This window comes from Tympanuchus pallidicinctus, unplaced genomic scaffold (assembly GCF_026119805.1).
Source record: "Tympanuchus pallidicinctus isolate F22 unplaced genomic scaffold, pur_lepc_1.0 scaffold22, whole genome shotgun sequence".
In the NCBI taxonomy this organism is placed as follows: Eukaryota; Metazoa; Chordata; class Aves; order Galliformes; family Phasianidae; genus Tympanuchus; species Tympanuchus pallidicinctus.
The window spans coordinates 35583745-35595077 of NW_026294739.1; the positions used below are offsets into that span (position 1 = coordinate 35583745).

At 38.1% G+C, this 11333-nt stretch overlaps 1 long non-coding RNA gene across 3 annotated transcripts; it reads right to left on the bottom strand.

Annotated features, from left to right (window-relative positions):
- Positions 1–3300: 3300 nt before the first annotated feature.
- LOC128081898 (uncharacterized) lies at positions 3301–10024 on the bottom strand. 3 transcript variants are annotated; one of them, XR_008207453.1, is made up of 4 exons: positions 9911–10024; positions 8094–8195; positions 6250–6404; positions 3301–3807 (listed from the first exon to the last, which is right to left on the bottom strand). It is a non-coding gene; the product is annotated as an uncharacterized LOC128081898 (long non-coding RNA). The 3 variants fall into 3 exon arrangements; XR_008207452.1 differs by having other exon boundaries at positions 9752–9914; XR_008207451.1 differs by having other exon boundaries at positions 8094–8198; positions 9752–9914.
- Positions 10025–11333: the final 1309 nt, after the last annotated feature.

The following is an 11333-nucleotide window of genomic DNA, read 5'->3' on the forward strand; positions in this document are numbered from 1 at the left end:
CATATGGTTGATAAAAATCAAATGAAGACTCAATACCAGAAAAATAGATTAGTGCTCAAAAGTGGAAAAAAGGGGGGTGGAGACCAATATAATTTAGGAAAAATGGCACAAGATAAACAATGTACTGCATGCTGACAGCACATTGTGTTTTTATTACATAGTCATTTTTCATTGTCATTCAAGTAGATAATTTTTGAGCTTGGAAAGATGAGAGAGAATTCCTGAAGAATTCCTGGATCAATGTTTTGAAAACACAGTAAGAGATTTTAATATTTGAAGTCTGTATACATGTTGTTTGACCTCCCATAGACTAAATATTGAATTTCAAAACTGATAAATATAGCAGAAAACAAGCTGGAAACTGCAGCTTGATTAAGAAGAGCAACACAGATTAAAGCAAAAGAGAAAACAACATGCTGCAGCACTGAACCATGTCAATTTGCCCAACAGTGATGGCAGAGATTGAAAACGGCCCAGAACTGCAGCACCTGTTGCACTGCAAATTAAACCCCAACACTCCAATTACTTTTTTTTTTTTAAACACAAAGAGCAAACATTTTCTGAAGCAATCACTACTCCCAAGCCGATTTGAGACACACTGTAAACAATCTTACATTGACATAATTTATTTTCAAAAATGCTTCACACTATGATGCCATCACAGCAAAGCCCCAAGCCGCCAAACACTCATGGAGAAAGAAAACACAGGAAAAAGTGGGCAGCCATGGCCACCACACATAGCAGCACACACACACACTCCTGCTTTCTCTGACAACACAGGTGCCACATTTGCAATATGGCCAAAATCTCCCCTATGATGCAGACCTTTGAGCACAGTATAGATTTGGGTACACTCTTCCTGGCAGTTGCCCTTCTGCCTTCCTTCTGAGACTAATTACAGCATCACTGGAGCTGCCCCAAGCTAGTCTGTCTCTCACCACATTTGCAATTAACCTTGAAAGGAGACTGGCCTTGCAGCTCTGGGAAAGAATCCCTCTTAAAGGAGAATCAGAGGGATCAATTAGATGTTCAAAGAAGAAACAGAATGAGAAAAAGCCTATCCTGTCCCATTCAAATCATACTTCACTGGATCCATCCAATACATTCACTTGTCATTCTTTGCCTTCTCACCAGTTCTTACACAGATCTGCCTTCTGGATGCTCCTTTCTCAGTACACACCTGTATGTGCACAAAGTGACAGGGCAAGAAAAAGCAGGTGCTTTGGAATTATAAGCTCTCATGCTCCCTCCTAAGGTAAACTCCTGATAACATCCAGAAGTATAGGAAACTTAAGCAGTATTCCTTGCAGAATATCCAAATCAAGTAATACGTATGAAGGGGCTCTGTATTGATTAGAAAACCAGCTGCATAAAATGAGAATCTCTCACGCTCATGAAGAATTATTTCAGTGCATTATATACCATATTTAACTAAACCACAGTTCACAAACAGTAGCAATGAAAGCCTATGACCTACGTTAGATCTTAATTATGTTATTCTAGAGTACATGCAGTAACTACAGGGGTGACTAGAGAAAAAATAAAGTTGTTTGTGTCTCAGTAGACACAGAATTATGAACAAAAAGACAATGCAAAAAAAAAAAAAAAAAAAAAAAGAGAGATAGATTACATTAAAGATAAAAGAATAATCACTGAACAAGAACTAGGAACATGTAATGCATGTAATAGACTATGGCCAGCTAATAGTGTGCACACACAAGCAAAAAAAGAATAAAGATATGAAGGGACAAAGAGTAAATGAGCAACTGAGTTGTTTGTATGGCTGCATTTCTTAGACAGTTTAAAAACACCTTGCAAAGAAAATGAAACCTTAGCATAAAAAAGTAAAAACACTTCAGAATTCTCTAAGCACTCATAAGGATTCCTAGATATTTTTTAAAATTTATTTTAAACTGAGTTAAAAGTTGAAATAGAAAAATGAAGGGAAAAAATACGAATATGCAAGGAAATTTTTAGAAGAAGACTTGAAAAAAATGCTACAGCTACATCATCCTCAGGTATATCATCTGATAAAGCCGTTCCACTTGGGAGGATACATTATTGTGTAACAAAAGGAAAAAGTGTAATTACCTGCTTACTACAGCATTTCAGGTAACTGTAGCAGTTTAGTTTGGTTTAAAAATCTATTCCTATCTGTACGATATTTACTGACAGGATTATCTTAAAGACAAATAAACAGGAAAAAAAAAAAAATCAAAAAATCAGGAAAACAGTTCCAAGGACATCAGCAGAGCTGTTTCTGTTTAAAAGCCTTCTCTGCTGAATCCATCTGCTTTGTGAAAAAAGGGCAAGTATTCTGCTGTAAGTTTGAGGAAGCCTTAAATATTATTCCCCATCTGCAACATAATGTCACCTTGCATTGCTCATGTCCTGTTACGAAACAGAGTGGGACTGACACAGTCGAACCTGACTTGACAGAACCTGAGTTGACATCTGTGAAATCTCTAAAAGTAGTTTTCTTATGCTGAAGTGATATAAAATGCTTTTTACATCGGTTTATTTTTCAGTACTTAAGGCAAAGAAAAACTATCAAAGAAAAAACTGGCTTCATCTGGGTTTCTTCATTAGGTTTGTTTCTTCAAGATACTCATAGGCAAATTTCTGCTGATTTCATGACATGAATTAGAGCCTGATGATGAATGGTAGAATTAATCCAAGTAGGAGGCTGTACTACTCTTCCTGATAACCAACAGCCAGAGCTACTTAGATAATTTCTGATGTCTCCTCCAAAATCATGATGAAGAAGATTCAGTAAGCAACTTAACAGCTTATTCCCTATCTTACTCTGTTCTACTGTGCTGTTCCCTATTTTTATCATGATTTAGGTCACAGCATTTGCAGTTCTCTGAACATCAATTTAATGCAATGGTCCAGCAAAAAAACAAAAACAAACCTGTAGCTACTGATTCAGGAAAGAGTCCAGTATTCCCCATCATGTCTAAATTAGGCCAAGTATGCAGCAGAGAAGTCACAATGAAGTGAAGCCTGCAAATGTGTGCCTGCACACAAACACCCCTCTTGTAGCAATGACCCGGCCCTGTTTGTTTGGATTGTCCAACTGAGAAACTGCCAGAAAGACCGATAAAATGTAGCAGCCAAAGGAAGAGAAGAGAAAGGGGAGAACACTGGCTTATGCTGTGTGCTAAACCTCTTCCTTGGAAGTATATAGTGTGACATAATTGCTCAGGAGAATCTTCATGAACAATTCAGAAATGCACCAAATAAAAGCAAACACTTTAATAGGAAACAAGTTAAAAAAGAATAGTAATGAAAGTCAGATACCACAAAATAAAAAGAAAAACATGGGTAGAAACTGAAGGAGAACGTAGCATTTTGAAGATGAAGCAACTTGCAAGCATACTATTACATTAAAAAATTGCAAGTGTTCTTTCTCCACAATTTTGAGATACATTTACCCAAATATTATTTGAAAATGTTTGACATTCTGAATGTATCAACATAGAACATTTTGTAGGACTCAAACTGAGGAACAGTACTTAATTCAACTTCGTATACACGATAGAAGTTCAACGGCCTTGCCATCCATTCTTTTGCACTGATATGTCTCAGTATGTTTCATTTAAAACTGCAGCCAGTCATCTGAGATCAGCTTTTTATGTTTAGTTGCTGTCATGTTTTTCTTATTCTTGATATGAACCATAAAACTCTGTCATCCTCAATGTATCATATAGCAATATTTCATCTTACTCTTTTGGGCTCCTCTTTATATGGAAAGCCTTGATAAGTTTTTGCTTGGCAGTGTTCTCCAAAACTCCCCTTGCATATCTAAAAAGGCACGAAACAAATAGATTCATTGAGTAGAATGTATCAGCAGATCACAGTGACTGTTCAACACTCAGATCTGCTGAACATAGATGTTACAATGCTTAGTTCTCAAAGATATTCTGATATCAACCCATACGATACAACAATCAGGGACCCATCAAGAAATCCATGGTTATATGAGACAGGAAAGTGCACCTGGCATCTCTGCCTGGTAGCTTAGCTGTTCTTGGCATACCACTTCCAGATGTTGTCAGAACTCATTTGCTCTTTATGACATGAAAGCACAAATCTTTGACTCGTACTTCGCAGTAGTATTTCTTTTCATGACAGAGTATCAGAAAACAGCATAGAATAAACAAATCAAACAGGATTATTTGTATGGCAGTGGCAATAGAAAGGGGAAAAATTTCAAGCCCAAAAATCCAATCTACCAGCTGAGCTTGGCCTCCAGTTTAAACCAGGAAAGAATAGTTGGAATGACAGAATACTACTTGCTAAACCTTTAATGCCAATTAAACAAATGTCACTGAGGGGAAAAAATAATAAGACAATAAAAGTTATTTTAGACCTACCATTTCCAACAGTGATTCAGACTTCTATTATCCAGATCACCACATGTATTTAGTTTCATCAACTGTGTTGTTTTGAGTATTGTGTTACCATAGTCTATAAAAGCAGTAAAGAATTCTTACATTTTTGGCAGCATCCCAAACAACTCCATAGAAGTACATTGTAGCAGAATGACCAGTAAAGGCTGGTTCAGATATACACTGCTTCCCTTGAAAGAGTGCTACTGATAGAAAATAGAAATGCACAGCAAAACTATACAGCAAAGGCAAGCTCTTACCTCCCTCTAATAGATGCAATAGGAACTTTTGGAACTTTTCCTAGAGTCATTTTTCTCCATAGTCATCTCATGCTTTCTGGCAGTCATTGTTCACAAAAATGTTCACTAAGCACTGAGGTGCTCAGGGATAGCACACCATCATTATACTATTATGAATAGAGTTTAAATGCGTGACAGAAAAGCTGAAGGTCACAAAACCAATACAAATTATATTGCAGAAGTGCTTAAATGATTTAAGCTAATATCCAGAAAGGGAACATTTCCTTCACAATTTTACTTTTTTATTCCTAATAGCATTATTTTGTACCAAACACTTAGCTTGTGTGGCAAACAAAGTAATTTAAAATTACATTGGACTGCATTATACAGTTAAAAATTACACTATGCACAGAAGCATTACTTACTGAGATCTTGACAAACCACTTCAGCTATTGTACTACTAGCAATAGTATGGTATCTGAATTACTTTATACATACCATGAGTATCAGTAAAGTTTGGAGTCAATGAGAGGGTATCTCACATTCAGAATCAGCTTTAGGTTGCTTCCGCTTTTTCTTGGGAGCTGTCACGCAGCTCTGGCCTGGAGAAGCATTTTCTAGTTCTGTTATTACCTTGTAAAAAAGGTTTTTCTCTCCACGTATATGCTGTAGCAATTGGATTTTGAAAAAGTTTTATCTATTTTATCTAACATTTTCTGTGTTATAAAAAAAACTTTTATCAAGTTCTCATCATTATCATATTGCAGAGACATCTTGGTGCTTTTAAATAAAAAAGATTGCTCTATCCTGTTCAGAGCAATCTGAAACATTAAACAAAAAATGAGATTTTAAAACTCGACTGACAGAAGAGGTCTGATTTTTTGCTCTCTAGACAAACGCTGGGACTTAATCAGAGACAGCAGTGGGATTTTGTATTAAGAATACTTCTGGGTTTTGTGTATAGCCTCACTCCTGTCGGCATGACTTCAGTGTGCTCTGTAGCACTTAATGATCATATGCATTAGATTGAGGTAGGGAAATGGCCACTATAATGATACTTATCAAGCTTAGAAGTGAGATATGCACCAGGAGGCCCGTAATGCCAAAAGCAGTTCTGGACATGTATAGAGGCAGAGCTTTGAGCTGCACATCAAACTTCATCAGATCTCTTCTTTAACTTCAGTGCTTTCATCGTGCCTAAAGCTCATTTTCTACCTAGAGCTCTTCTTTGATTCCCTAAGTCAAACACTTGCAGGTATTGTAAAAACTAATGTTCATCACAGAAATACAGATGAGAACAATGGAAATAAGAGGAATTGAATAAGCACCCTATGCTGGAGAAAGAAAAAAATATTCCCAGAAAATGAAACAAGTGCTGTGAATAGATCTGAAACACAGCCACTATAACCTTCAAAAAACGTTACTAACTTGCTATGTTCTACACAATGATTCCACAGCCACTACAGCTCTTCCTAGAATTCTATTTTCTTTGTTTTTATTATGCATTATCTGAGCTATTCATTCTACATTGGCAGCAGCTTCCTGTTTTATTATGTTAGCCCACAATTTCAGAATTGAATGGTGGTGGTATGGCAGTAAAAGCTGAACTTTCTCACCAATATTCCATTGTGTTTTGTTGATGTGCAACAGATGGCAGCAGTCTGACAAAACGGCATCTGACATCAAAGTGTGCTGGAAGCAAAGGTGTCTCACTGAATTCCTCCATGATGAAAAGCTCACACCCACAGACATTCACTGACACTTGCTGAATCTGTATGGAGACCAAACAGTGGTGTGAGCACAGTGGTGCAGTGGGTGGAAGCACATTCCAGCAGAGGTGACAGAATCCACATTCTGCAGACCCAATTTTACTGCTTTCTTTTCAGGCCATTTCTATGCTTAATTCTAAAGGCTATTACTCTACTAAGACAGCTTAAGGGGAAAAAATAAACTGTTTACATGTAAGCAAATGCATCAGAATGTACTTCTGTGCACTGACACTAAAACTTATTCTTTATCTGTATGTTCTAGAGAGTATTCATGCTTCCCTTTAAAGATTTGATCAACAATTGCTATATTATTTATATACCATCTGACTACCAAACAAGATCTCTTCTACAGAGAAAAAAAGTCTAAAGTATTTCAGTCTCCTTGCAATATCATTACAGGATTTTATACAGATTAATACTTCCTAGGCTACGTGGCATGCACCATCAAATAATTCTAAATTATTTTTCTGTAAGCATTCACAAATACTTGACATAAGAATTATACTGACTTTCCAGCCTACAATAATATTCTCAACTTTGAATTGCTAATTATTTAAATGGAATTTGCCTGGAAAAAGTTGGTTTTGTTATCTTAAGTTGAGACATGCATCACAGACTCTGAGTGGTAGGTCTTGAATTTAAAACCTCTTTCTCAATTGAAGAGTTCCTCCAACATAATCTAAAGCACAGCAGGCATACTTTTTATCCAAATGACTTGAATCACCCTGGGAAAACATAATGAGGTCCTCCTCAAATGAATTAGATATTTGAAGTTTAGCAAATTCAGAAGTGTTCTTCCATTATCTACCCTAGACAGCCAATAGCACTTTCTACTACTACAACTGCTCACCTAAGCAAAAAACAAATTCAGAACCTGCTCTTTGAATCTCGTTCAATTCCCCTCTGCATAGAAGCATTCATCCAAAAATTGTCAGAAAAAGCTTTACGCCTTTTTAAAATACAAGATTCCACACACACACAAAAAGGACAGTACAGAAGATAAGGAGCCCAGAACAGCAAGTAGGTAAGAATAAATCAAACTGCAAGTAAAAGTTAAGAACCTGCAAATGAAAGAGAAAACACTTCTTTTTTTTTCTTTGAAATTATGCTGGCCAAAGAAATAAATTACTAATACTAGAGAAGAAAAAGCTATTCGCTTTGAAGAACGCTCTTCCTCAAGGTTTGCATCTTCTCAGCAATTAATCAAGATATATGCTTGTTTCAAACATTGCCACAGCCCACATTTATTTCATCTGAGTTGAAGACACTAGTTGAAGCAAAGTAGTATTCTTATGTAAGGGAATTAGATTTTTTCCACTATTTATTGAGAAAGTTAGTTTAACAGTTCCAGATTCTCTATCTTCACTTGTTTACTTCACTCTCTTAGTATTAATCCAGTTCCTCAGAGATTACTATGACAACTATTTAAGAATAAAAGCTAGAATATTTTGTGCATTTGTCTACACAGTATGAATAAGTCACAGAAAATACAATTGGAGGAACGTATCTTCCATAATGGTTATTCTACTTTCTAAAGCTTCTTGAACTTCCTGTAATGGGAAAGAAACAAGCAAAGAAAACAAAACCTCCAGAAGAAATCATTTACTTTAAGAAGCAATAACTTCTAAAATGAAGGTCTCTCCCACACAAACTCACTTGAAAGGACATAAAAACTGTGCTACCTAAGTTACCTTAAGCAGCTACCATTGATCTCCCCATGGCTGTCGTGCCTTCTCATCTCATCAGTGCTTGCCACAATATTCTTCAGTTAAATTCCACCCCTCTTGCAGAACCTGCTGGATTTAAACAAATGGGGATGTGCAAGGGCTTGCGGACTCTGTGCCTTTCTCTTATCCTCTCCCAAGACAACCGTCATGGGCAGTATATGCATGCACTGATCACTAGCTATTAAGCATAAAACTTCTCAAATTATTATAGACAACATCTAGCCATAATTCAGCTCAGAAGGAAAGTGGCACGTTTGCCAACCACAACATGACAAGTCAAGGGTGTTGGAGCAGTCTTTCAGAAGTCATCCAGCTGAACAGGTGTCTCCTGGACTTGCCAGCAGTGGTAACATAGACAGTACAGCTCTGTTTGTACAACTGCGAGGTAAGATGCCATGACAAGGTCAGTGCACTGTGCTACTCAAATGCTGCAAATGAATCAGTATACTGGTAATGATAAACACGTGAAAAGTACGTTAATGTGGTTTTATTTAAACCAACATACAAATAATAAAACCTTCAAATTTACTTTTTATGTTACTTTTTATCAATATTATGACTATCAGCACAGAACTTTTGCTTAACTTGAAAAAAAGGGCAAAAGTCAAGATTTTTACCTACTCAGGAGATTATGTTATTAGAATCATTTAACAACCAAGTGAATCAGTAGTTACTGCAAAGCAAAAAAGGCTCACTCTTTCCCTTGCAAAAGTAACTTTTCTTGCAGCTAAAGTATTACAACTAGATTCCACAACTTTCTTTATAATACCTTATGTAAATCAACCACTCATATTTTAACACGTTCACGTATCCTAAACAAAGGAAAAAAAAAAAAAAAAAAAAAAAAGCAACGTATAATCAATAAAAGTGAAATGCCATAGATGGCATTATGAGCCCCGTATGCACATAACTGGTTAGCTACAAAACCAACTCTGAGCAGCATCAGGCACACGAAAGAACAGCACTGGTGTATGAGGACCTTAGGAGGCACTTGTTTCAGGCTGCACCGCCCAAGCTCGGCTCTTCAGCTGGGCGAGCAGACACCCATCACAGTGCTACGGAACTCCAAGCTCCAGCCGAACCGTAACTACTGCCCGCTTCGTCGAGCAACACGAAGCTAAAACGCCACCGGAACGAGTACTGTGCTTGTTTTAAGAGAAACACGATAGAAGAACAGTCTAGCAGACAAGACCCTGCAGCACCGGTTCTGCTCGAGGTGGGCGGGAAAATCGGAGGAGCAGCAGGGCACGCGCCCGCTGCCACGCGCCGCGAGACCCGCGGCTTCGAGAAACCCGAGGAAAACGCCTACAAAAGTGACGGTGCTCGAGCTAAGCTGAAGAGTACTGACATTTCCAACTGCCCTCTTCGTCAGGGCTTTACAGTACGCGGCGGCAGCCACCACTCCTGCCTGAAACGGGAAGCCGCAAGGAGCCGCCGCCATTCCGAACGCTCCTCAAAGGACGAGAGAGCCGAGGCGGCCGAGCTGCACTCGCACCCACTCCCATCAGAGCACTGTGACAATCCCGAGATATTGAAGGCTCCCCCCCCCCCCCCCCTTTTTTTTTTTTTTTTCTTTTTTTTTTCCTTTCTCCTCTCCGGTCCCTTTTTCAGAACAGCATTACTGTCTCAGATTGCCTTGGGAAACCACGTTAGAGAAGAAAGCGCTTTGCCTCAGTGACCTCCGAGTAAGGCTGTAGAACCAACTAAGCAACTTGAGGCAGTCTTTTTTCTAGTTAGCTTCTTCAGGAACTCACAACCTAGAAGAGAATGATAAACCACACCTTTCCTGAGAAGAACTCGCCCCACTGGTCGGTTAAGAAGGTGCCCGGAGCATGGGGAAGTCAGGTGGGTGCTGATGAGGTGAAGAGGGGCGGCTGGAGGCAGGCGGGGCCGGGGGCTGGGAACGGCTCACAAGGCCCCAGGCAATGGCCATCAGCTTTGTGGGGGTGCGGGACCCGCGCTACGTCTTCGTGTTGTAAAGAAAGTTGTTGTTTAAGGGGGAAATAGGTGTGTCTGGCTTATGTCTCACAGTAGATAAAGATGCAAACTGAAAGAAAGAAGTGGTGGAATGCTATTTGCACGATCCCTTTCTTCAGAGAAAGAGCTAATGTTTGTGTTTGTTTGTTTGTTAGAAGTTTGTAGGTAAGAACCTAAAATGTTTAAAGGGCATAAGTGCCCAACTGAAAGTGTTTCATTTAAGTTAAATATCAACATCAGTAGTTTTCATTAGTCTAACTTTTCTCTGAATCAATTATTATTGTTCCTGAGGATTTTGTTACTATGCTGCAATTGTTAAACTTGATGGTAAGTGTCTAGAACACATCTTACTCAATCGAAAGTGTCTCTGTGGTTCTCTAATTTCAGTTGTCATGTGCATAACATTAATTATTGTGGCAATAGTATGAAGGTTGCAAAGTAGTGGAAGACAGCAAATTGAAAATAATTGTATCAGGTTATTTGGGTCTGCATTCAAACCACAGTAAGGGTGACTCTAGTGTGCTGTAATTTTGGATCAAGGATCAGTAAGCGTGGTGTCTTTAATAGTTTTAATGGTCTACATAGTCTATAATTTAAACCATTTAAATTTGTTTGAGCATGTTATCATTCCAAAGCAGGGGAATTATGTTAATAGGATTATTGTTATATTAAAAACTGTGCTAATTTAAGGCTTCTAAGAATACAAACGTACAGTTAAAATGGTATGTTCTTGCTAGTTATGCAGTGGAATGTGACATAAAGTAGGTACTTTGTCATTGCTGGAAACAGAATGGATTGGATGAACAACAGATTGCACATCTTTTCATTAGGGGAGGGGACATACTTGTCATCATGACATAGTGGCTCGTAAGAAAGCATTGCTGAATATAAGTACAAAGGGAAAATTGTTACCCGTAGAAATAAAAGGGGGAGAACTGTAATGTTGATGTATTGTTATTTGCTGAAAACAAAAAATAAAATTGTTACCTACTGCATGGTAAAGACTGCTTTAATCCACTATGGCAGATATAATAGAAGCCAACTCTGTTATCTCAAGTAATTGATTGATTTTAAAAAATGTAATGACTATGTTATTTAAAGAAGTAAGAAAGAACTGCAACTGTTAGGTCTATGGGGAGGAGTGAGGTGCTGGGACCTTACACACCTGCTGCAGAAAGCGGTGCTTTGGAATGCCGTGCCTTTGTTTGCTTAGTGATACCTGCAATT